The following is a 26333-nucleotide window of genomic DNA, read 5'->3' on the forward strand; positions in this document are numbered from 1 at the left end:
TGTGAGAGTTTGTTTCTAGTTATATTGCCAGTTTGTCAACTGGATAGTTTAGAAGCTTGTTGTGTGCTGTCAAGCTTATTTTGATGCCAATGCAGTGAACTATGTTTGGCTTTGTAAATGCTTGAAACTTTGTTTCACAAGTAGGTTGTTACCTGGCAGTGAAAAAAGTGCTTGCACTTAAGCTTTTCCTCAGTATTATTCACTGGATATAAATATGCCATAGAAACACATCATTATTCTGTGATGCCCATAATATTATCTGTTTATATTTTTTGTCGAAATATTACCACAGTCTGGAATTGTCAGTTATTGGCAGTTGTGTTTCCCTTACAAATTAAATTTTACAGTGATGAAGAATGTCAGTGACACACATTAGCTAATGATACATTAGTTTGCTCATAAATATTTTCAGAGTGTTTATGCTGTTAGTAGGAAAGCATATACACATATTACCTGTGTACTGTTACAACAAACTTATTTGTTGTTCACAATTACCGTAATTGGAGTACATATATGATTAGCATGATTATGTTGGTCCTGTGAATGCAAACATGTTACTGCTCTGATACCTCCATGTGCCTGTTCATCTATGAAAATTCAGTATCTTATCGTCCAGCTTTTAAAAATAGTGTCTATAAACAATTGGGAATTTACTGGTACAACTCCTGTGTATAAAATGATGTCAAACTTCTGACTGCTTTGGAAATGAGTTAATGTGTAAAAATATTTCACTTGAAGCATAGTTTCAAATGTTTGCTAAACTTTTTCTTGCTTACATGCTTGAAGTTTAAGAAGTCCGTAAGTGTGCTTATTCTGAAATATGTGATGAATAGTATGTGATCAGTTACAGTGCCTCAACAAGCACTGTTTCCAACTGTGCTTGCCAATATCTACTCATTAAGATTGTCTTACTGTGTTGAAGTTGGTCAGTAATTACCAGAAATATTGTCAATCAAATTTTTGTAATTCCTGAAAGGCATTAATTAGGCAACCTACAACTGGTACCTGATTCGTGGTTAGTCCCTGGATATTCAACTGAATCTCCAGTATTCCTGTGTATGAGTTACCTTGATTGTCTGTTACTGGAACAGTGTTAGTGTAATAAGTGACTATGTCATTCATTGTTATTTAAATGACTTTTGTGCCTACAAAGTTAGTTTTGTAATACTGTCTGATTGTATAATGACTTTTTTAACATAATAAGCGTTGAGTTATTAATAACAGTGCATCTTAATTTGCCCCTTTTGCCTGTTTTTATTACAGTAGATATTGGCTACAGATTTTGCTCCTTCAGATGCATGTATTCATGCTTGTCCTCTCCATACACATTTCTTACTTGGGTACCTTGTCAGAATTGTGGGTACATGAATGTTGATTAATGTAGAACTTGTTTGTGCACATGGTTATTGGGTGATCAAAAATCAACTACTCATCCCATTATTTTATGGCTAATGATAAAAGCAGTTCACAGGTGTGGAAAGTTCTTAATTCTCCAACACTGTATCTTAACTTCAACGTGCATTTCATTCTTCTTCAGATACTGCTCACTGCAATACAGGAGACTAACTATACAAAGTGTCTGTTAGCTGTTTGTTTGAATATCAACTCACTTCTCAAGACGGCCAATGGCTAAATGGTCTGTTGCTTATGACTGATTCTGTTGGTTCCTACAGGATGCCAAGACTCTTAATTGGAGTGTGTCAGTGTGGACTCCCACAATCCAAAAGCCCACAAATACCACCAAAGGCTGTGGTGGATTCCATAAGATGTGGGGTACTTATTTCTGTAAATTATGCCTCCATGCTTTAGTTGTGATTATTTTGAGGATCAGATCAGATCATTACTGAGCTCATGAGCTGCAGTAGGTTTCATTGAGGGGTTTTCTCCCATTGACTAGTTGTCTCGCAATGTATTGGAAGTTTGCACATTTCCATTCTTTCATTATTCTTTTTTATTATTGCAACTGCCTTCTTTTCAGTTGTAAAGGTATTGGAAATGCTGGAGTGTTTCTTCAGAATGTTACTAAATATTTTAGATGTGGCTATTTATAGTGAGTACTACGCTCATATTCATTTTCCATGTTGCTCCATGGCTCGTAGGATGTAAAACTTGTTTCGTGGATTAAATGTACTGAGTGTACCAGTAGGTAGCTGTTTTGTATTCTCTCACAGCCAAACACCTTGGAATTTTGTAGTAGGACTACTCTCCACTTTTCCCAAAGGATAATAAATTCAGTTGCAGCGATGTACACAGCAATGGAACAATCATTCTATGCCGCTGTCTTACTGGTCTGCCTGACTGCTGGTTCGTATTGTGGAGCAGTTAACAGCCCGTTGCAGCTCCTCACTGTTTTCACCTTCTAGTAGAATTATCGAATAGTCAGCAAATAACATGCATTTAAGTGCTGCTTCAATTGTGTCCAGTGTGTTCAGCTGCTTTGCAATTTCATCATTTTACCTAGTGCAGCGTTTGCTGATGACACTGTAGTACACAGAGAGGTATTGTCATTGAGGGACTCCATGAGGATACAAATTAACTTTCTACAGGTTGAATTTCTGTTTGATGTGATGAATGGCAGCTCGACTACATGCAGACAGAATGTAAGTTAATGTGGATGAGTAGGAGAAACAAACCAATAATGTTCGAATACAATATCATTACTGTGATGTTAGGGACAACTACATCCACATGATTAATCTGCAATTCAGAATAAAGTGCGTGGCAGAGAGTTCATTGACCCACCTTCAAGCTGTTTTTCTCATTCCTCATTAACAGTGTGGAGCTCTGATTTATTTTATGATGATCATTCCACCCTATGTAGTTGGGTGACGACAAAATATTTTTCACATTATAGGAGAAAGCTGGTGATTGAAATGTTATTAGAAGATCTCACTACAGCGAGAAAGACCACTGTTTTAATAATTGCCACCCCAATTCGTGAATCGTATCCTTCACAGTCTCCCCTATTTCAGCATAATATGAAACAAGCTGGTCTTGTCTGAACTTGTTGTTGACCTCTGTCAATCCTATATGATGCAGATCCCTCACCACACAGTAATAGTCCAGAAGAGGGCGGCCAAGCTCGATGTTAGCAGTCTCTTTACTAGACCTGTTGCGCTCTAGTGTTCTGGAAATAAATCGCAGTTGTTGGTTTGCATTCCTCACGGCATTTTCTGTATGATAGCTCCAATTTAATTCGTCCATAATTGTAATTTCTAAGCATTAAGTTGAAATGATAGTTTTCAGAAGTATTGTGAAACCTAAATGTAGCGTACTCATGTGGACGATCTCACTTCTACGTACTGAGAGACAATCGCCACTCTTCGCACCATACAGGTATTTTGTCTAAATCGTGTTGCAATTAGTTTCGATCGTCCGACAACTATAAACGGCGGTAGATGATGGCATCATCTGCTAACAAACTGAGAGCTGCTCAGATTGAGTCCAAAATCGTTTGTCTGGATCAAAATCAGCAGAGCTCCTGGAATATGTCCTTGGGGAATGCCATTTATTATTTCTGTTTTACTCGATGACTTTCCGTCAATAACTACCATCTGTGACCTCCCTGACAGGAAATCTTATCAGTATTCGTTTGAGGAACAAATTTAAAATATGGAATCAGTTTACGATCCCCTTGTAACAGTGGTCAGTGGTAGATTCAAAAAAATTTTGCGTCCCTAGGCACGCCATATTATAAGCGCTCCACCCCCCACCACCCCCCTCCCCACCTCCAAAAAAAGAACATGTTTTAAATACTAACTATTACCGGTACCCGATCACTCCACAATTGCTGTTTTGGGTGGGCGCGCTGTGAGCTATTTCCGTACTCTGCTATTTGTTTTTCTGAAGGACGCGTCAGCAGTCTGGTCGCGCTCTATCAAAATGCAATATGGTTCCTGAATTATACTTGGTGTACGGCAGCGGATAAAACAAACTTAAAACTGGATTGTGTTAACACATTCTTCTGTCGAAAGACAACAGAAATGAACACAAGAAAAGTAACTTTTCTTTTATGGCATAAAATTTAAGCAGAACGTGTAGGAGACAACGGATTGTTGTTATACATTCACTTCTAATATGTTCTTTCACACGAAACCGTTGAAAATGAAGATAAAGTAGTATTACGATCTAAAAATTGAAGCGAACTTGTCATACAGTAGAAATTAATACGTACTTTTACAGAGATTCGTTCCAAAGTAAAATTAAATTGTCGTTTAACGATCTAGTAAATTGAATGTGTAGGCCTACCGTAGCAGACAAAAACCACATTTGGTGTTACTACATGAAATTATGGGAAAGCTTAAGAAATCAAAATGAAATAGAGATTTCGGTGCACGAACTAATAATTAAATACGGACGATCAAACGCAGATCTGGATTTGCTATTACATAATTTTACAGAGTAGTGTGGAAATATCAAATTTGTTTTATAATCTAAAGTTAAAGTGTAAAGCATTAAGATCTGTGTAGCTAAATGTTGCACAATAAGTGTACACAATACATTTAATCCATGTAAAAGCTGAACAGTTTTATATCTTTCTAACAGTATTAGCGTAGCTTTTACGTATTCATTGACAGAACTTAACTACGTTATTTATTAACACTTTTTCATCTGAGTGTACTCTCCGATAATGTATATTAACGTATAGCCTATTTCCGCGATAACTATACATTCCAGCAGACGCCAAGAGTACCGTACGCATCAGTTGTAACATATCAGTATGACTTGACTGTACAGCGCCGAGCGGCCTGGGTCATTCGGGTATTGTGTAGTATTGTCGGGCGCCTTCGGTCACGTCTGCACGTAAACGAGGTTTAGTTCTGTGTTCTGCCATCGGCAATTGTAAAATAAACAGCTAATACGTAGTTCGTAAATCCAATGAATGTGCTCCAACTTATTATAAACATTACATTATAATCTTAAAGTCTTAAAACTAATACGAATAAGTAAACAAACACACCAATCAGCAAATTTTGTGGCTGGCTTTGACGGCAGAAAACTCGTGAGCATATCTTCATAGTTCAGACAGTTATGAGTTAGGAGGTCGGCTTCGATGTGAAGAATGGACAAGGCGTTCAATCTCTCCTCAGACAACGTAGAACATTGGTACGATTTCAGTCTTTTAAGAGCCAAAAACGAGCGTTCTGCTGAACAATTTGTAAGTGCCATACCTAGAAATATTCTAATAGCACTGTCAACGTTTGGAAACACGGACTGTAACCTCCCTTTTCGTAAAAATTTACTCATTTCGACTGGTATATCACTAAACTCAGAAGATTTCAAAAGTTCCGCTAAATGTACACACTCACTAGCAAAGAAATGCTGTATATCTGTGACATTTGACGCTTGGAGTTAAGAACAGTTCATCTGATGATATTACTGAACGTGGAGCTAAAGATTACTGTAAACTGCGAAGGAGTAAAACAGTGGTCTGTACCTTTCCTTCCTCCTCACTAATTTGGCACACAAGTTGCCGAATACAGGGAGAAATATTTCAACTCTAAATTTTTCTCTTCCAGTCAGAAAAATTTCTTCAGAGTCCGCTTCTTCGTCATCCTGAAGTTTGCGTTTTCACGATCTTTTATAGGTGCATTCAGAGTCTGTATCAGTCACAATCTCCATGGATTTATTTTCATAATAGTCGAACACACCACGAATAGATGCAGTAAATCCTACAAGTGATTCATATAATTCATGCACTATTTTAGTATCAATATTTACACTTCGCAATTTCAGATTGACACTATTAAATCTCTGGAGTATATCGTTCCGAACTGTCAACACGAATACTGTTTCTAGTCCACTAAGTTGATTCAATAAAGCTGAAGCCTCATTTTACACACGCTTCCTCTCTTGCTGACCAACGTGTTTTTGATAAACTTTTTACCGTTTTGCTTCTTGGTTTCATGAAAGAAAGAAGTTTACCTCAGTGCTGTGTAGAAGCAGAGAAGAAATTATAAAGGTTTTGCACTACATTGAAAAATGAACTTGTTTCCCGACAACAGCTTGCAACACTAGTGCCGACTAAATTCAAAGATTGTGCTGCACAAGATACATAATGCACTTTCGGATTTCGTTCTTTAATGCGTGCCTGCAAACCAGTCTCGGTTCCTGAGATATTGCTTGCGTTCTCGTATGACTGGCCTCTACAGTCAGTAATATCAATGAAATTTGAAGACAGGACATTTAGTACGGGCTCAGCCAAGTTTTCGGACTTGTCCTGGGTTTGGTAAAAACGGAAGAAAACATTCAACAGTTTCACTATTATCGATCACATACCTTAATATGAAAGATAACTGATCAATATGTGAAATGGCCGTAGTAGAATCTGCTATACTAGAGAAATATTTGTCTTGTTTTATTTCACTTATGATTATTTTTTTATTCGTCCAGAAAGAAGCTCTATATTGCATTACAGATTGTTGAAGAAAGATAACTTGTATGTCCCTGCCCTGGATTTTCATGCCGTTCAATGTGCTCTGTGAGAATAGGATCGAACTCGGCCATAAGATCAAGAGACATCATAAACTGACCATTATGTAACGAATGGAATCTTTCAAAGTGTCCACCTAGGGCTTATGTAATAAATGGAATGTTTCAACGTGTCCACATACGGTAAGTCCATGACTTGTAAGCTTCTTCACTACTGCAAACACCCTTTTCAACACAGTGCGCCAGTACATTTTTCCTGTCTCAACATATGACTTGAAATGGTTATATATCGTTCCAAATGACTTTTTCTTGTTAAGAGTGACAACTCAGAACTTCTGTGTTGAAGTGAATTCTCATGACGAGATAAAATATTAGATATATTTTTCCTATCTGCTATCCATTAGCAGCAATAGCGGCCTTACATCCGAACAATTTACGTGGTGCACAAAAACAGCACCGGTGCTACAGGAGCATACTAGAAAATCACGAGAGGTTGATTCACCATTTAAAAGTTGATGGTAAAATACATTTTTGTTCAAATATCTGGTTTTCTCGCTAATTGATCTTGTTGAATTAGAAAAGTCACTGTTACAACTTTGATGAATGCCACGTTGTAAGAGGATGTCGAGAGAGAAGCTTTCTGCAGCTCCGTTTTGGAAAATTTCACCTATGGTTATTTATCAAATGTGATAATCCTGGCGTTGTTGCACCCTACCTTCAGAGAGCAGTGTGACAGAAGCACTCTGCAGCTCCTTTCTGAAATAGTTCTTACATGGTTACATAGGAAATGCGATGTTCGCGGCTTGTAGTAACTACACAAACAGCGAGCACTGTGAGAGAAGCTTTCTGCTGCTTCGTTTTGGAATATTTCACCAATGGTTATTCATCAAATGTGATAATCCTGACGTTGTTGCACCCTACCTTCAGAGAGAAGTGTGACAGAAACACTCTGCAGCTCCTTTCTGAAATAGTTCTTACATGGTTATATAGGAAATGCGAAGTTCGTGGCTTGTAGTAAATACACAAACAGCGAGCATCGTGAGAGAAGCTTCCTGCAGCTTCGGTTTGGAATATTTCACCTATGGTTATTTATCAAATGTCATAATCCTGGCGTTGTTACACCCTTCCTTCAGAGAGCAGTGTGACAGAAACACTCTGCAGCTCCTTTCTGAAATAGTTCTTACATGGTTGTATGGGAAATGCGATGTTCGTTGCTTGTAGTAACTACACAAGCAGCGAGCACCGTGAGAGAAGCGTTCTGCAGCTTCGTTTTGGAATATTTCACCTATGGTTATTTATCACATGTGATAATCCTGGCGACGTTGCCCCCTACCTTCAGAGAGCAGTGTGACAGAAGCTCTCTGCAGCTCCTTTCTGAAAGAGTTCTTACATGGTTATACAGGAAATGCGATGTTCGTGGCTTGTAGTAACTACACAAACAGCGAGCGCAGAGAGAAGCTTCCTGCATCTACTTTTTGGAATATTTCACCTATAGTTATTTATCAAATGTGATAATTCTGGCGTTGTTGCACCCTACCTTCGGAGAGCAGTGTGACAGAAGCACTCTGCAGCTCCGTTCTGAAATAGTTCTTACATCGTTATATGGGAAATGCGATGTTCGTGGCTTGTAGTAACTACACAAACAGCGAGCACCGTGAGAGAAACTTTCTGCAGCTACGATTTGGTATATGTCACCTATGGTTATTTATCAAATGTGATAATCCTGGCGTTGTTTCACCCTACCCTCAGAGAGCAGTGTGACAGAAGCACTCTGCAGCTCCTTTCTGAAATAGTTCTTACACGGTTATATAGGAAATGCGATGTTCGTGGCTTGTAGTAACTACACAAACAGCAAGCACTGTGAGAGAAGCTTTCTGCAGCTTCATTTTGGAATATTTCACCTATGGTTATTTATCAGATGTGATAATCCTGACGTTGTTGCACCCTACCTTTAGAGAGCAGTGTGACAGAAGCACTCTGCAGCTCCTTTCTGAAATAGTTCTTACATGGTTGTATAGGAAATGCGAAGTTCGTGGCTTGTAGTAACTACAAAAACAGCGAGCACCGTGAGAGAAGCTTTCTGCAGCTTCGTTTTGGTATATATCACCAATGGTTATTTATCAAATGTGGTAATCCTGGCGTTGTTACACCCTTCCTTCAGAGAGCAGAGGGACAGAGGCACTCTGCAGGTCCTTTCTGAAATAGTTTCTACATGGTTATATAGGAAATGCGAAGTTCGTGACTTGTAGTAACTACACAAACAGCGAGCTCCGTGAGTGAAGCTTTCTGCAGCTTCGTTTTGGAGTATTTCACCTATGGTTATATATCAAATGTGATAGTCCTCGTGTCGTTGCACCCTACCTTCGGAGAGCAGTGGGACAGAAGCACTCTGCAGCTCCTTTCTGAAATAGTTCTTACATGGTTATATTGGAAATGCGATGTTCGTGGCTTGTAGTAACTACACAAACAGCGAGCTCCGTGAGTGAAGCTTTCTGCAGCTTCGTTTTGGAGTATTTCACCTATGGTTATATATCAAATGTGATAATCCTCGCGTTGTTGCACCGTACCTTCAGAGAGCAGTGTGACGGAAGTACTCTGCAGCTCCTTTCTGAAATAGTTCTTACGTGGTTATATACACTCCTGGAAATTGAAATAAGAACACCGTGAATTCATTGTGGCAGGAAGGGGAAACTTTATTGACACATTCCTGGGGTCAGATACATCACATGATCACACTGACAGAACCACAGGCACATAGACACAGGCAACAGAGCATGCACAATGTCGGCACTAGTACAGTGTATATGCACATTTCGCAGCAGTGCAGGCTGCTATTCTCCCATGGAGACGATCGTAGAGATGCTGGATGTAGTCCTGTGGAACGGCTTGCCATACCATTTCCACGTGGCGCCTCAGTTGGACCAGCGTTCGTGCTGGACGTGCAGACCGCGTGAGACGACGCTTCATCCAGTCCCAAACATGCTCAATGGGGGACAGATCCGGAGATCTTGCTGGCCAGGGTAGTTGACTTACAACTTCTAGAGCACGTTGGGTGGCACGGGATACATGCGGACGTGCATTGTCCTGTTGGTACAGCAAGTTCCCTTGCCGGTCTAGGAATAGTAGAACGATGGGTTCGATGACGGTTTGGATGTACCGTGCACTATTCAGTGTCCCCTCGACGATCACCAGTGGTGTACGGCCTGTGTAGGAGATCGCTCCCCACGCCATGATGCCGGGTGTTGGCCCTGTGTGCCTCGGTCGTATGCAGTCCTGATTGTGGCGCTCACCTGCACGGCGCCAAACACGCATACGACCATCATTGGCACCAAGGCAGAAGCGACTCTCATCGCTGAAGACAACACGTCTCCATTCGTCCCTCCATTCACGCCTGTCGCTACACCACTGGAGGCGGGCTGCACGATGTTGGGGCGTGAGTGGAAGACGGCCTAACGGTGTGCGGGACCGTAGCCCAGCTTCATGGAGACGGTTGCGAATGGTCCTCGCCGATACCCCAGGAACAACAGTGTCCCTAATTTGCTGGGATGTGGCGGTGCGGTCCCCTACAGCACTGCGTAGGATCCTACGGTCTTGGCGTGCATCCGTGCATCGCTGCGGTCCGGTCCCAGGTCGACGGGCACGTGCACCTTCCGCCGACCACTGGCGACAACATCGATGTACTGTGGAGACCTCACGCCCCACGTGTTGAGCAATTCGGCGGTATGTCCACCCGGCCTCCCGCATGCCCACTATACGCCCTCGCTCAAAGTCCGTCAACTGCACATACGGTTCACGTCCACGCTGTCGCGGCATGCTACCAGTGTTAAAGACTGCGATGGAGCTCCGTAAGCCACGGCAAACTGGCTGACACTGACGGAGGCGGTGCACAAATGCTGTGCAGCTAGCGCCATTCGACGGCCAACACCGCGGTTCCTGGTGTGTCCGCTGTGCCGTGTGTGTGATCATTGCTTGTACAGCCCCCTCGCAGTGTCCGGAGCAAGTATGGTGGGTCTGACACACCCGTGTCAATGTGTTCTTTTTTCCATTTCCAGGAGTGTAGAAAATGCGATGTTTGTGGCTTGTAGTAACTACACAAAAAGCGAGCACCGTGAGAGAAGCTTTCTGCAGCTTCGTTTTTAGATTATTTCACCTATGGTTATTTATCAAATGTGATAATCCTGACATTGTTGCACCCTACCTTCAGAGAGCAGTGTGACAGTAGCACTCTGCAGCTCCTTTCTGAAATAGTTCTTACATGGTTATATAGGAAATGCGATGTTTATGGCTTGTAGTAACTACACAAACAGCAAGCACCGTGAGAGAAGCTTTCTGCAACTTCGTTTTTAGAATATTTCAACTATGGTTATTTATCAAATGTGATGATCCTTGCGTTGTTGAACCCTACCTTCAGAGAGCAGTGTGACAGAAGAACTCTGCAGCTCCTTTCTGAAATAGTTCTTACATGGTTGTATAGGAAATGCGATGTTCGTGGCTTGTAGTAACTACATAAACAGCAAGCACCGTGAGAGAAGCTTTCTGCAGCTTCGTTTTGGAATAATTCACCTATGGTTATTTATCAAATGTGATAATACTGGCGTTGTTGCATCCTACCTTCAGAGAGCAGTGTGACAGAAGCACTCTGCAGCTCCTTTCTGAGATATATCTTACATGGTTAAATAGGAAATGCGATGTTCATGGCTTGTAGTAACTACACAAACAGCGAGCACCCTGAGAGAAGCTTTCTGCAGCTTCGTTTTGGAATATTTCACCTATGGTTATTTATAAAATGTGATAATCCTGGCGTTGTTACCTCCTACCTTCAGAGAGCAGTGTGACAGAAGCTCTCTGCAGCTCCTTTCTGAAATAGTTCAACATGGTTATATAGGAAACGCGATGTTCGTGGCTTGTAGTAACTACACTAATAGCGAGCACCGTGAGAGAAGCTTTCTGCAGCTTCGTTTTGGAATATTTTACCTATGGTTATTTATCAAATGTGATAATCCTGGCGTTGTTACACCCTACCTTCAGAGAGCAGTGTGACAGAAGCACTCTGCAGCTCCTTTCTCAAATAGTTCTTACATGGTTATATAGGAAATGCGATGTTCGTGGCTTGTAGTAACTACACAAACAGCGAGCACCGTGAGAGAAGCTTTCTGCAGCTTCGTTTTGGACTAATTCAACTATGGTTATTTATCAAATGTGATAATCCTGACGTTGTTGCACCCTACCTTCAGAGAGCAGTGTGACAGAAACACTCTGCAGCTCCTTTCTGAAATAGTTCTTACACGGTTATATAGGAAATGTGATGTTCGTGGCGTTGTAGTAACAGCAAAAAAAACAGCGAGCACCGTGGGAGAAGCTTTCTGCAGCTTCGTTTTGGTATTTTTCACCTATGGTTTTTTCTCAAATGTGATAATCCTGGCGTTGTTACTCCCTACCTTCAGAGAGCAGTGTGACAGAAGCACTCTGCAGCTCCTTTCTGAAATAGTTCTTACATGGTTATATAGGAAATGGGATGTTCGTGGCTTGTAGTAACTACACAAACAGCGAACACCGTGAGAGAAGCTATCTGCAGCTTCGTTTTGTAATATTTCACCTATGCTTATTTATCAAATGTTATAATCTTCGCGTTGTTATCCCCTACCTTCAGAGAGCAGTGTGACAGAAGCACTCTGCAGCTCCTTTCTGAAATAGTTCTTACATGGTAATATAGGAAATGCGATGTTCGTGGCTTGTAGTAACTACACAAACAGCTAGCACCGTGAGAGAAGCTTTCTGCAGCTTCGTTTTGTAATATTTCACCTATGCTTATTTATCAAATGTTATAATCTTGGCGTTGTTATCCCCTACCTTCAGTGAGCAGTGTGACAGAAGCACTCTGCAGCTCCTTTCTGAAATATTTCTTACATGGTTATATAGGAAATGCGATGTTCGTGGCTTGTAGTAACTACACAAACAAGGAGCACCGTGAGAGAAACTTTCTGTAACTTCGTTTTGGAATATTTGACCTATGGTTAGTTATCAAATGTGATAATCCTGGCGTTGTTACCCCCTACCTTCAGAGAGCAATGTGACAGAAGCACTCTGCAGCTCCTTTCTGAAATAGTTCTTACATGGTTACATAGGAAATGCGATGTTCGCGGCTTGTAGTAACTACACAAACAGCGATCACTGTGAGTGAAGCTTTCTGCTGCTTCGTTTTGGAATATTTCACCAATGGTTATTCATCAAATGTGATAATCCTGACGTTGTTGCACCCTACCTTCAGAGAGAAGTGTGACAGAAACACTCTGCAGCTCCTTTCTGAATTAGTTCTTACATGGTTATATAGGAAATGCGATGTTCGTGGCTTGTAGTAACTACACAAACAGCGAGCACCGTGAGAGAAACTTTCTGCAGCTACGATTTGGTATATGTCACCTATGGTTATTTATAAGATGCGATAATCCTGACGTTGTTGCAAGCTACCTTCAGAGAGCAGTGTGACAGAAGTACTCTGCAGCTCCTTTCTGAAATAGTTCTTACATGGTTATATAGGAAATGCGATGTTCGTGGCTTGTAGTAACTGCGCAAGCAGCGAGCATCGTGGGAGAAGCTTTCTGCAGCTCCGTTTTGGAATATTTCACCTATGGTTATTTATCAAATGTGATAATCCTGGCGTTGTTGCACCCTACCTTCAGAGAGCAGTGTGACAGAAGCACCCTGCAGCTCCTTTCTGAAATAGTTCTTACATGGTTGTATGGGATATGCGATGTTCATGGCTTGTAGTAACTACACAAACAGTGAGCACCGTGAGAGAAGCTTTCTGCAGCTTCGTTTTTGGAATTTTTCACCTATGGTTATTAATCAGATGTGATAATCCTGGCGTTGTTGCACCCTACCTTCAGAGAGCAGTGTGACAGAAGCACTCTGCAGCTCCTTTCTGAAATAGTTCTTACATGGTTATATAGGAAATGCGACGTTCGTGGCTTGTAGTAACTACACAAACAGCGAGCACCATGAGAGAAGCTTTCTGCAGCTTCGTTTTTAGAATATTTGACCTATGGTTATTTATCAAATGTGATAGTCCTCGTGTTGTTGCACCCTACCTTCGGAGAGCAGTGTGACAGAAGCACTCTGCAGCTCCTTTCTGAAATTGTTCTTACATGGTTAAATAGGAAATGCGATGTTCGTGGCTTGTAGTAATTACACAAACAGCGAGCACCGTGAGAGAAGCTTCCTGCAGCTTCGTTTTGTAATATTTCACCTATGCTTATTTATCAAATGTTATAATCTTGGCGTTGTTATCCCCTACCTTCAGTGAGCAGTGTGACAGAAGCACTCTGCAGCTCCTTTCTGAAATATTTCTTACATGGTTATATAGGAAATGCGATGTTCGTGGCTTGTAGTAACTACACAAACAAGGAGCACCATGAGAGAAACTTTCTGTAGCTTCGTTTTGGAATATTTGACCTATGGTTATTTATCAAATGTAATAATCCTGGCGTTGTTACCCCCTACCTTCAGAGAGCAATGTGACAGAAGCACTCTGCAGCTCCTTTCTGAAATAGTTCTTACATGGTTACATAGGAAATGCGATGTTCACGGCTTGTAGTAACTACACAAACAGCGAGCACTGTGAGTGAAGCTTTCTGCTGCTTCGTTTTGGAATATTTCACCAATGGCTATTCATCAAATGTGATAATCCTGACGTTGTTGCACCCTACCTTCAGAGAGAAGTGTGACAGAAACACTCTGCAGCTCTTTTCTGAAATAGTTCTTACATGGTTATATAGGAAATGCGATGTTCGTGGCTTGTAGTAACTACACAAACAGCGAGCACCGTGAGAGAAGCTTTCTGCAGCTTCGTTTTTAGAATATTTGACCTATGGTTATTTATCAAATGTGATAGTCCTCGTGTTGTTGCACCCTACCTTCGGAGAGCAGTGTGACAGAAGCACTCTGCAGCTCCTTTCTGAAATTGTTCTTACATGGTTAAATAGGAAATGCGAAGTTCGTGGCTTGTAGTAACTACACAAACAGCGAGCACCGTGAGAGAAGCTTTCTGCAGCTTCGTTTTGGAATATTTCACCTATGGTTATTTATCAAATGTGATAATCCAGACGTTGTTGCACCCTACCTTCAGAGAGCAGTGGGACAGAAGCACTCGGCAACTCCTTTCTTAATTAGTTCTTACATGGTTATATAGGAAATGCGGAGTTCGTGGCTTGTAGTAACTGCACAAACAGCGAGCACCGTGAGAGAAACATTCTGCAGCTTCGTTTTGGGATATTTCATCTATGGTTATTTATCAAATGTGATAATCCTCGCGTTGTTGCACCCTACCTTCAGAGAGGTGTGTGAGAGAAGCTCTCTGCAGCTCCTTTCTGAAATAGTTCTTACATGGTTGTATAGGAAATGCGAAGTTCGTGGCTTGTAGTAACTACAAAAACAGCGAGCACCGTAAGAGAAGCTTTCTGCAGCTTCGTTTTGGAATATTTCACCTATGGTTATTAATCAAATGTGATATTCCGGGGGTTGTTTCACCCTACCTCCAGAGAGCAGTGTGACAGAGCACTCTGCAGCTCCTTTCTGAAATAGTTCTTACATGGTTATATAGGAAATGCGATATTCGTGGCTTGTAGCAACTACACAAACAGCGAGCACCGTGAGAGAAGCTTTCTGCAACTTCGTTTTGGAATATTTCACCTATGGTTATTTATCAAATGTGATAATCCTGGCGTTGTTGCACCCTACCTGCAGAGCCCCCAGGGGCTCAGCATTCGTTTGCTGGGTACGGGCTTGGCGACCCCGGGGTTCCTAAGCTGGGGACTGGTAAGCGCCGCCAGTCCCCTGTCACCGTAACCTCTAAGCATACTTCAACGACCACCGTGCGGCGCGGCGGTGGAATGTTGTGTGTCTCAGGGAATGGGGATCTTGGCTTGACCGCCGGGATCGCGAGGATGGAATAAACCTCTATAAAAAGAACCTCAATCTCAAGGTGTGCTGCGCGCTGATGAGATGCATGGCTGCTGAGGTGGAACAGTCGATAGCGGGCAACCTCTGGGGAACCTGCCGCACCTCAGTTGTGTAAGGCTTACCTAGGCACGCGGGGCTCTGTCTAGGTGGACTTCTAGTTCCCTAGCTGCTCGTGGGACCGAGATGGATCCTTCGAAATTCTCTTTTCTTCCTCCCAGCGGAAAGGGTGGGCCGCTGGAAGGTTCTAACACCCAGTCTCTTAAGACGGCCCGTGCAGTCAGTCCCCCTGACTCTGGCGCTTCTTTGAAAAGTCCAGTCTTAGGTAACAGAATGCATTCTGGTAATCCGAATGTGTTTCTCATTGTGAAACGGAAAGAGGGTAGTTTGGAGAAGGTTTCGCCCTTCTATATACAAAAGGGATTGGAGGGAATCTGTGGCTCCTTAAAATCGGTAAAGCGCTTACGTAATGGGACCTTGCTCGTGGAAACTTCCACTTCCCAGCAAGCAACTAACCTCCAATCTGCTAAATGCCTTGGAGAGTGTGCCATAGACACCGAACTGCACAGCACCTTGAACTATAGCAAAGGTGTTGTGACGTGCCGGGATCTAGCTGATATTCCCAAGGAAGAACTGCAACGTGAGTGGGCTCCGGAAGGTATCGTTGATGTCCAACACATCATGAAGAGGGTTGATGGCACTCTTGTCAAATCCGACTCCTTTATTCTGACCTTCAGTAACACAACACTTCCTGAACATGTTAAAGCTGGCTTCCTTCGCCTGAGTGTGAGGCCTTATTTCCCGGCCCCAATGCGCTGTTTCAAATGCCAGCGTTTTGGGCATACCACCTTAGGCTGTAAAGGCGAAGCGACTTGTGGACACTGTGGTCAGGCTGCTCATGAAGGAGTTGGTTGCTCGTCTCCGGCTAAATGTATTAATTGCTCTGGGAACCACCCTGTTTGGAGTAGGGACTGCCGCATATTTTTAGAGGAACGCAAGATCCAGGAAATAAAAACAACCAAGCGTATCCCCTATGGTGAGGCCAAGAAGATTTATAAGTCGATGCAACCTCCCACATTTGCTACATCTTTTGCATCCCTGGTACAGAAGCCTACTCCAAAAGTCGATGCCTCAACGCAGACTGAGGTGGTAAGTGTTGGCACTAACACCTGTAGCTGTCAGTGCACTTGCAACGCAGCCAGTGTTCCAGAGCCAGTAGCCCCTACTCGAACGGCAGACAAAAGTACAGTGGCGGACTTGGTCCAGCCCCTCGCGCCTCCAACAGCTGAGGTTGTCCCCAAGCCCAGTGCGCCAATTACCACTCCCACATCCGCTCCCCCAAAGTCCACCAAGCCACAGAAAGCTACTGTGCAGCAGCAACAGCGGGTCAAATCCCGTGGTAAACCATCTGACCATGCGGATGTTGTTTTACGCAAGGCTTCATCTGACTCTTCCCCAGAGTTGATGGAGTACGATGTATGTGTGGGGCAACCATCTCGTCCCACGCCTGCCCCTCCACCTGCTGCGGTCTCCCCACCCCGTCGGAGAGACAGGATGAAGGTGCTACCCCCAACATAGATGGCTCCCATACTCCAGTGGAACTTGCAAGGGTTCAGGACGCATGTGGAGGACCTTCGTCTACTTTCTCAGGGTCGACCATTGTGTCTCTGTCTCCAGGAGACGTATTTCCATCCATCATACTCCCCTGAGATACGAGGCTATACACTCCACAAAAAGGACGACCTGCGTGGAGAGAGAGCTAGAGGAGGTGTAGGTATTTTCGTCAGGACGGACTACCTATCCTCGCCTCTCTCACTTACGACGACTCTACAGGCCGTCGCTGTCCGTGCACGTGCGTCATCCATTGACTGTATGTTCACTTTACTTGCCCCCACATGATGCTCTTGATGAAGCGGCCCTCACCTACCTTCTTACACAGCTCCCCCAGCCATTCATTATTTGTGGTGATTTTAATGCCCACAATGTGCTTTGGGGCTCTGCAATTACCTGCCCCAGGGGTAGAGCAATTGAGAGGCTTCTCCTGTCATCCTGTGCCTACTTGCTCAATGGAGGACAGAGTACTCATTTCTGCACGGCGACTGGGTCGTTCTCTGCCATTGATCTCTCGCTTTGCTCTCCAGCTCTTGCCGCTAGTGCTCACTGGGAAGTGGTCGCTGACTTGCACGGCAGTGATCATTTCCCAATCTGGATTCACCTGCCAGATGGCGTGGGCCCCGACAGGAGACTACCACGATGGGTGCTCAGTGGAGCTGACTGGACACTTTATAGCCAGTTGGCCCAATTCGAACACTGTGCGAATGTTGAGGTGTGGGTGGATCATATTACCAAAACGGTCCACCATACCGCTGCGGCATCCATTCCACAGTCCACAGGTCACCGGAAAAGGCCACCTGTGCCTTGGTGGAGTGACGAATGCCGCTCTGCAATCAGGACCAGGCGTGCGGCTCTGCGGCGGTTAAAGTGTCGGCCGACTGCTGAGAATCTTGCAGCCTTTCGGGTGGCGAGGGCGAGATGTCGCCGCATTATTCGTGAGAGCAAGAAGAGGTCGTGGCAAAAGTTCCTGAACACCGTTAATCGTTCCACCAAAAGTTCCATTGTGTGGGAGACCATTAGGAGAATTTCTGGCAGAGGAGGGAGGTGCCCCATAGCTGCTGTACTGAATAACGGCACTCTCCACACAGATCCGCGAGCCATTGCCCAGACTATGGCAGCCTATTTTGCGACAGTTACTGCCACAACCAGTCAGGATCCAGGTTTCCAGCGCCATAGAGCGGTTGCTGAGAGGTGTAGTCTGAACTTCCAGCCCACCTCTCATGAAATTTACAACTGCCCTTTTTCTATGTGGGAGCTGGATTCTGCATTGTCTGGAGCTCGTGACACTTCCCCTGGTCACGACAGGATCCATTACAGTATGCTATGGCACCTCACAATGCGCAACAAAGAAATCCTCCTCGCACTTTTTAATGCCATTTGGGCGTCGGGTCACTTTCCTGACGCGTGGCGTGAGGCAGTTTTAATCCCTTTTTTAAAACCTGGGAAAGACCGCTCGAGCCCAAGTAGCTACCGTAGTATTGCCCTCACTAGTTGCATAGGGAAGACCTTGGAGCGGATGGTCAACCGCCGCCTTGTCTGGATGTTAGAATCCCGGCAACTACTTAGTCGCTTTCAGTGTGGGTTCAGGAGGTTTCGTTCCACCTTCGATAACTTTGCCCTCCTGGAGGCGGCTATCCAACAATCTTTCCTACGCCGTCATCACCTTATAGGTGTATTTTTCGACATCGAGAAGGCCTACGATACCACTTGGCGGCGTCTCATCCTGGAGCAGCTTCACGACTGGGGTTTCCGTGGTTGTCTTCCTCTTTTTATTCAGTCTTTCCTCTCGCCACGATATTTTAGATACCGAATTGGTGACGTCCTGTCTGATCGCTTTGAGCAGGAGAATGGTGTCCCTCAGGGTAGCGTTTTAAGTGTGACTCTGTTTGCCATCGCTATTAATAGCATTACGTCCATGGTGAAAAGTCCTGTCCAGTGTTCTTTGTTTGTGGATGATTTCTCTTTGTTCTGCTCTTCTTCAAGCCTTGCGACGACAACTCGTCAGTTGCAACTTACGATTAGGCGTTTGGATGACTGGGCGCTGAAGAGTGGATTTAAGTTTTCCACCGAGAAGTCTGTATGTGTTCTTTTTAACCGTTCTCGTTCGATTTTCACCTTTCCTGAGTTGCGCTTGAGGGACACTATTCTTTCTTTTAAAGACACGGTGAGATTTCTGGGTCTCATTTTTGACTCGAGGCTCACGTGGTTACCTCATCTTAAAGACCTGAAACGGCGGTCGCTTCAGGCTTTAAGTATTTTAAAATGTCTTAGCCACAGTACATGGGGAGCTGACAGGACTTTCTGCTCCAGTTGTACAGGGCGTTTGTGCGATCTCGGCTCGATTATGGGTGCACGGTGTATGGGTCTGCGAGGCCTTCGTACTTAAAGATTTTGGACGTTGTCCACCATGAAGGGCTGCAGTTGGCCACTGGGGCATTCTGAACTAGCCCCATACCAAGCCTCTGTGCAGAGGCTGGTGAACCGCCACTTCATATGCGACGACGGCTACTTACGGTACGCCAGGCGTATAAAACTTTGTCCACACCGTACACACCTGCATACCATACCGTTGCTCAGCCTCCTCTGGCACGGTTATTTCATAACCGGCAACGTGCGACGCAGCCCTATGGGATTCGCGCACAGGATTGCCTCGCTGCGATGTCTGTGGCTGGTCTTCGTGTTTTACGTCGCGGTTGGAGCAGATCTCCACCTTGGCTCCTCCAGCGTCCCAAATTTATTTTAGATTTGACTCGTTTTAAGAAAGATGGCACACCAGATTTTACGTTCCAATCTCTGTTTTTTAACATTTTAGATGTGCATCACGGTTTCACTGTCGTTTATACTGATGGCTCGAAACAGGAGACTTCTCTAGGCTGTTCTGTGGTGTTCCCTGATCGTGTCACCCGGATTCACCTCCCTGCTGAATATACCGTTTTCGCCCCCCCAGGGGATCCACAACTCTTTTGTGGATACGTGCGTAGCGAGCACGGGGCCCCGAGCTAATGTGGCCTTCCTTCCTTTCCGGGCTGCATACCCTCCCTTTCCGCATCCTTCCCCATCCCCTGTCTTCACCCCCCCCCCCTCACCTCAGGTTCTTTCCTTCACTTTCTCCCCCTCTGTGAGTATGGTTTGTGCCTACGTCCGGAGACAGACGCTTGTAAATGGACCACATTTTTCTTCTTCCTTGCTTGTATGTCTCCTTCCTTCCTTTGTCCTTCCCTTTTCCTTACCTCTTCTCTTTACCCTTTTCTCCGCTGCGGCGTTTGAGACCCCCTCTTCTTTCCTTTCCCTTTCTCTTTCTTCCTCCCTGTGCGTGTCTGAAGGCCGACCCACGCACTTCCATGCGTAGCCGGTGACGGGGTAACGCGTAATTCCCCGCCCCGGGTAGACAGGTAGGACACGTACGTACCCCCTGGTAAAGGCCAGGCCCAGGGAGGGGTGATTACCCGAGCTGATACCTTCCGAAAGTGCCGATTGGTCCCTCCGTCCGTTTGTCGGGAGGTGTGACCTGAGGTGTGAACAATCACCTAAGGCGGGTGTGCCCTCGGTGAGGGCCCCCACAAGGGAGGAGCGCGCCATCGGAGACGCCGGTAATCATGGGGGATTCTTCCGCAATGGTTTCCTCACCTTCCACTATGTCTGCTCACAAACGTAAGTTCACTGAGTCTCAGCCACAGACGGTTCTTCCATCGTTGCCACAGTTCCTTGTTGTTTCTCGGTCTGACGAAGGTCACGACTTTTCCATGGTCAACCCTTTCATTATTCAGAAAGGTGTCGACGCAATTGCGGGTCCTGTAAAGTCTTGTTCCAGATTACGGAATGGTACCCTGTTGTTAGAAACACACAGTGCCCTCCAGGCTCAAAAATTGCTGCGTACTTCTCTGCTCCACACCTTCCCTGTCCGGGTGGAACCGCACCGTACCTTAAATTCCTCGCGTGGAGTCGTTTATACACGCTCCCTCGATGGATTGTCTGACGAAGAAATTCAGCACTACCTGTCTGACCAGGGCGTCACCGCTGTTCATCGGGTTATGAAAAGGGTTGACTCGAACATCATTCCAACCCGCACTGTCTTCTTGACATTTGACAAAGTTCAACTCCCATCAAAAATCAAAGCAGGCTATGAGATAATTTCCGTTCGCCCTTATGTCCCAAACCCTACGCGTTGCTATCGATGTCAGCGGTTCAATCACACCAGCCAGTCCTGTTCCAATCCAGCCAAATGTGTTACGTGTGGCAAGGATGCCCATGAGGGTGCTTGTCCACCTCCATCCCCTCACTGCATCAACTGTATGGGTGACCACGCTGCTTCCTCTCGAGATTGCCCCGTTTTTAAGGATGAAAAGCTCATCCAGGAAATAAGAGTGAAGGAAAAGGTGTCGACCTTTGCTGCTCGAAAGTTACTCGCCAGTCGACAGCCCACCGTGCCTCAGAAAGGAAAATTCAGCACTGTCCTTGCTTCTCCTCGGCCAACAAAGGAGGCGGCCACGCAGACTTGCGACCTCACATTTAGTACCACGGTCGTCAGATCGGCCAGCGCAAAGATCGCCCGTTCAACCTCACCACTTTCGCCTGCCCACTCTATGGCTCACCCTTCGTCGGGTTCTGCTAAATCTCGAGCCCAAAAGTCAGACGCCAAGTCTTCGAAAAAAGAGCATTCTCGTGAAGAGTTTTTACGTACTGCAACTTCACAACCATCGGTTCCTCCTTCATCTAAACATCATACCTCCAAGAAGGCTACGAAGAAACACAGTTCCTCTCCTTCTCCGCCAAGGCGTGTCCCAACTACAGCACCACCTGGCGGAAATCGCCCTCGGCCATCTTCCGTGTCGCCAAGGCGCACTGCTGGTGGCCGGTCAACTGGCCGATCGTTAGTGGCAGGAGCTGCTCCTGACCAACCTATGGATCAGGATCTTCTGCCTTCGACTGAATGCCATTCCATGCTGTCAGTCGCAAGCTCTGAGCAGTCGTTGAGTTGACAGCGCCCTTGGTCACGTTTCTCCATTTTCTGTTGACCCTATGTCCATTATCCACTGGAATATCCGCGGCATTCGCGCCAATCGGGATGAATTGTCGATCCTCTTACGATCCTACTCGCCGGTCATTTTCTGTCTTCAGGAAACAAAGCTGCGTCCCCATGACCGCTTTGTTCTCCCTCATTTTCAGTCCGTCCGATATGACCTCCCCTCTGTTGAAGGCACTCCAGGCCATGGAGGACTCATGATTCTGCTCCATGATACTCTCCATTATCACCCAATCCCCTTAAACAGTTCCTTCCAAGCTGTCGCCGTCCGTCTTTCCCTTTCTGGATACACGTTCTCTCTATGTACGGTATACATTCCATCGTCTACACCACTGGCACGAGCTGATCTCCTTCATCTTCTTGATCAGCTTCCACCCCCCTATTTGCTGGTTGGGGACTTCAATGCCCACCACCCGCTTTGGGGATCTCCACATCCTTGTCCACGTGGCTCACTATTGCTAGACGTCTTCCACCAAGCGGATCTAGTCTGCCTCAACACTGGGGTCCCCACATTTTTGTCTGCCTCCACGGCAAATTTATCTCATTTGGACCTTGCGGTCAGTACTGTTCCGCTAGCCCGGCGCTTCGAATGGTTCGCCCTTGATGATACACACTCGAGTGACCACTTTCCATGTGTCCTTCGACTGCAGCCTCAACTGCCATATATGCGCTCGCGACGCTGGAAGTTTGCCCAAGCCGATTGGACACTTTTTTCGTCTCTAGCGACATTCGATGACCGTCGCTTTCCCAGCGTCGACGATGAGGTCACACATTTTACCGACGTTATTCTCACAGCTGCGGAACGTTCAATACCACGCACCTCCGAATTGCCCCGGCGCCCCCCAGTTCCTTGGTGGAACGAGGCATGCCGTGACGCAATACGTGAGCGGCGACGTGCTCTTCGCATTTTCCGTCACCATCCAACTTTGGCCAACTGTATCCAATATAAGCAGCTCCGTGCGCGATGCCGTCGCGTCATCCGCGATAGCAAGAAGGCAAGCTGGCAATTCTTTATTAGCTCATTTAACACCTTCACTCCCTCCTCGGAAGTTTGGAGTCGGCTTCGACGGTTCTCAGGCGCGCCTAGTTTCTCCCCGGTCTCTGGGCTCACTGTCGCGCATGATACCTTAGTGGACCCCGTCGCAATTTCTAACTCATTGGGTCAGCACTTTGCTGAGATTTCGAGCTCTTCAAATTACCCGCCAGCGTTTCTCCCGAAGAAACGTGCAGCGGAAGTGCGACATATCGCTTTCTCCTCTCAAAATCGCGAAAGCTACAATACTGTTTTCTCCATGCGCGAAGTCCAACATGCACTCTCTTCTTCTCGCTCCTCCGCCCCAGGACCGGATGGTATCCATGTCCAAATGTTGCTGCATTTATCAACCCATAGCCTGCGCTACCTCCTTCGCCTTTATAATCGAATTTGGACTGACAGTAACTTTCCCAGGCGATGGCGGGAAGCTATTGTCGATCCCGTTCCGAAACCTGGAAAGGACAAACATCTCCCCTCTAGCTATCGCCCCATTTCTCTCACGAGTAGTGTCTGTAAGGTTTTGGAGCGTATGGTGAATTACCGTTTAGCTTGGTGGCTGGAATCCCGCAGTCTTTTAACACCAGCCCAATGCGGATTCCGACAACATCGTTCTGCCGTTGACCATCTTGTTGCTCTCTCCACTTATATCATGAACAATTTCCTCCGGAAACGCCAAACGGTAGCAATATTTTTTGATCTGGAGAGAGCATACGATACCTGTTGGAGGACAGGCATCCTCCGCACACTGTTCTCTTGGGGCTTTCGAGGCCGGCTGCCCCTTTTTCTTCGCGAATTTATGGCAGAGCGCACGTTTAGGGTGCGGGTGAACGCTACTCTCTCCCGTACTTTCTCCCAAGAAAACGGGGTACCCCAGGGCTCCGTGCTGAGTGTTGTACTGTTTGCCATCGCCATTAATCCAATTATGGATTGTCTCCTTCCTGATGTCTCGGGCTCCCTCTTTGTGGACGATTTTGCGATCTACTACAGCTCTCAATGGACCAGCGTGCTTGAAAGACGTCTTCAAGGATGTCTCGATCGCCTCCACTCGTGGAGCATCGATACCGGCTTCCGTTTCTCACCCAGTAAGACCGTTTGTGTTAATTTTTGGCGACGTAAGGAGTTTCTTCCGCCCTCCTTACATCTAGGTCCTGTCAACCTTCCGTTTTCCGACGTCGCTAAATTCTTGGGTCTTATGTTTGACAGAAAACTGTGCTCGTCCTCCCACGTTTCCTATCTTTCGGCTCGCTGTCTGCGTTCCCTTAACACCCTCCGTGTCCTAAATGGCACCTCTTGGGGGGCGGACCGAGTGGTCCTTCTCCGCCTCTATCGCGCCTTAGTGCGCTCGAAATTGGATTATGGAAGCATAGTCTACTCCTCTGCTCGGCCGTCTATTCTTCGGCGTCTCGACTCTATCCACCACCGTGGATTACGTTTAGTGTCTGGAGCTTTTTACACCAGCCCTGTGGAAAGCCTTTATGCTGAGACTGCTGAACCTCCTCTATCCAATCGGCGGGCAGTCCTTCTGAGTCGTTATGCTAGCCATTTGTCTTCCATGCCTGCTAATCCAGCCCATGACCTTTCTTTCGACGCCTCCCTTGATGTCGGGTATGCAGGCCGCTCCTCCTCCCTACTACCCCTGGGAGTCCGCTTCCGTCAACTGCTCCATTCCCTTTCCTTCCGCTTTCCTAAAACCTTCTTGACAACTTGGGGTACAGCACCGCCTTGGCTCCGTCTCCGGATCGACTTGCTCAGAGGCCTATGTCAATTTCCCAAGGATGGTACCCCTACACTTGTTTACCGTCGGGCATTTGCTGCTCTCTGTGCACAAATGACGGAAGCCACATTTATTTACACCGATGGCTCGAAAACATCGTTAGGTGTAGGGGGTGCCTATATTGTTGGCGACACCCCAAATCACTTTCGGCTTCCCGACCAGTGTTCGGTTTATACTGCGGAGCTTTACGCTATTCTCCAGGCTGTCCACTACATCCGCCGCCATCAGCGGATACAGTACGTAATCTGCTCAGATTCTCTCAGCTCTCTCTTAAGTCGCCAAGCTCTTTACCCTGTGCACCCTCTGGTCCACCGGATTCAGGACTGTCTGCGCTTGCTCCACCTGGGGGGCGTCTCAGTGGCGTTCCTCTGGCTCCCAGAACACGCTGGTATCTGTGGAAATGAGGCGGCCGATATAGCGGCCAAGGCTGCAGTCTCTCTTCCTCGGCCAGCTATTCAGTCTCTTCCGTTTACCGACCTACGGAGCGGTTTATGTCGCCAAGTTGCTCATTTATGGCATGCGCATTGGTCAACACTTCCCCATAATAAATTGCGGGAAGTGAAAGCCCTTCCTTGCGCATGGACCTCTTCCTCCCGATCGCGTCGTCGGGAGGAGGTAATTTTAGCTAGACTCCGGATAGGGCACTGTCTTTTTAGTCATCGACATCTTTTAAGCGGTGATCCTCCCCCACTCTGTCCCCACTGCTCTCAGCCGTGGACGGTCAGACACCTTTTAATTGAATGCCCCTATTTTAATCCGTTACGCTCCCATCTACAGCTATCGCCTGATCTCTCGTCGATTTTAGCAGATGACACGCGCTCAGCTGACCGCGTTCTACAGTTTATTAGTGACAGTGAAATGACGTCAGTCATTTGAAGCCTTTTTTTTGGGGGACAACCAACCCCTTTCTATAGTGGATTTTTAAGCATTCCTTCTGCCTTTAGTTTCTCAAATTTTATGACTTTGTTCCCATTGCTGCTGATTTTAAATTTCGTTTTTTTCCTGTTTTCTACGTCACGGGCTGGGCGCTAATGACCATAGAAGTTTTGCGCCCTAAAACCACAAACAAAAAAAAAAAAAAAAAAAAAAAAAATACCGTTTTCGCAGCGGAGCTCCACGCGATCCTGAAGGCACTGGAGCAGATGCATCGTGTTCGGGGCGATCGATTTCTTCTCTGCTCCGATTCTCTTAGTGCCTTACAATCGCTGCGGAGCCTATACCCGACTGAGGAGATGGTCCAGTTGATACATGACCAACTGTACTCGCTCCAACAGCGGGGTAAAGAGGTATCCTTCTGCTGGGTGCCTGGTCATGTTGGCATATGGGGCAATGAACAGGCTGATCGGGCTGCCAAGGAGGCCTGCAGAGTGCAGGATGTGGTCCAGTGTCCTATCCCCTTGCAGTCAGTCATCACTGCACTCCACAGGAAGTGCATGGAGTTGTGGGAGGACGAATGGCTGGCGGTGACGGCCAATAAACTGCGGTCGGTAAAGTCAACCACT

This window comes from Schistocerca americana, chromosome 3, assembly GCF_021461395.2.
Source record: "Schistocerca americana isolate TAMUIC-IGC-003095 chromosome 3, iqSchAmer2.1, whole genome shotgun sequence".
In the NCBI taxonomy this organism is placed as follows: Eukaryota; Metazoa; Arthropoda; class Insecta; order Orthoptera; family Acrididae; genus Schistocerca; species Schistocerca americana.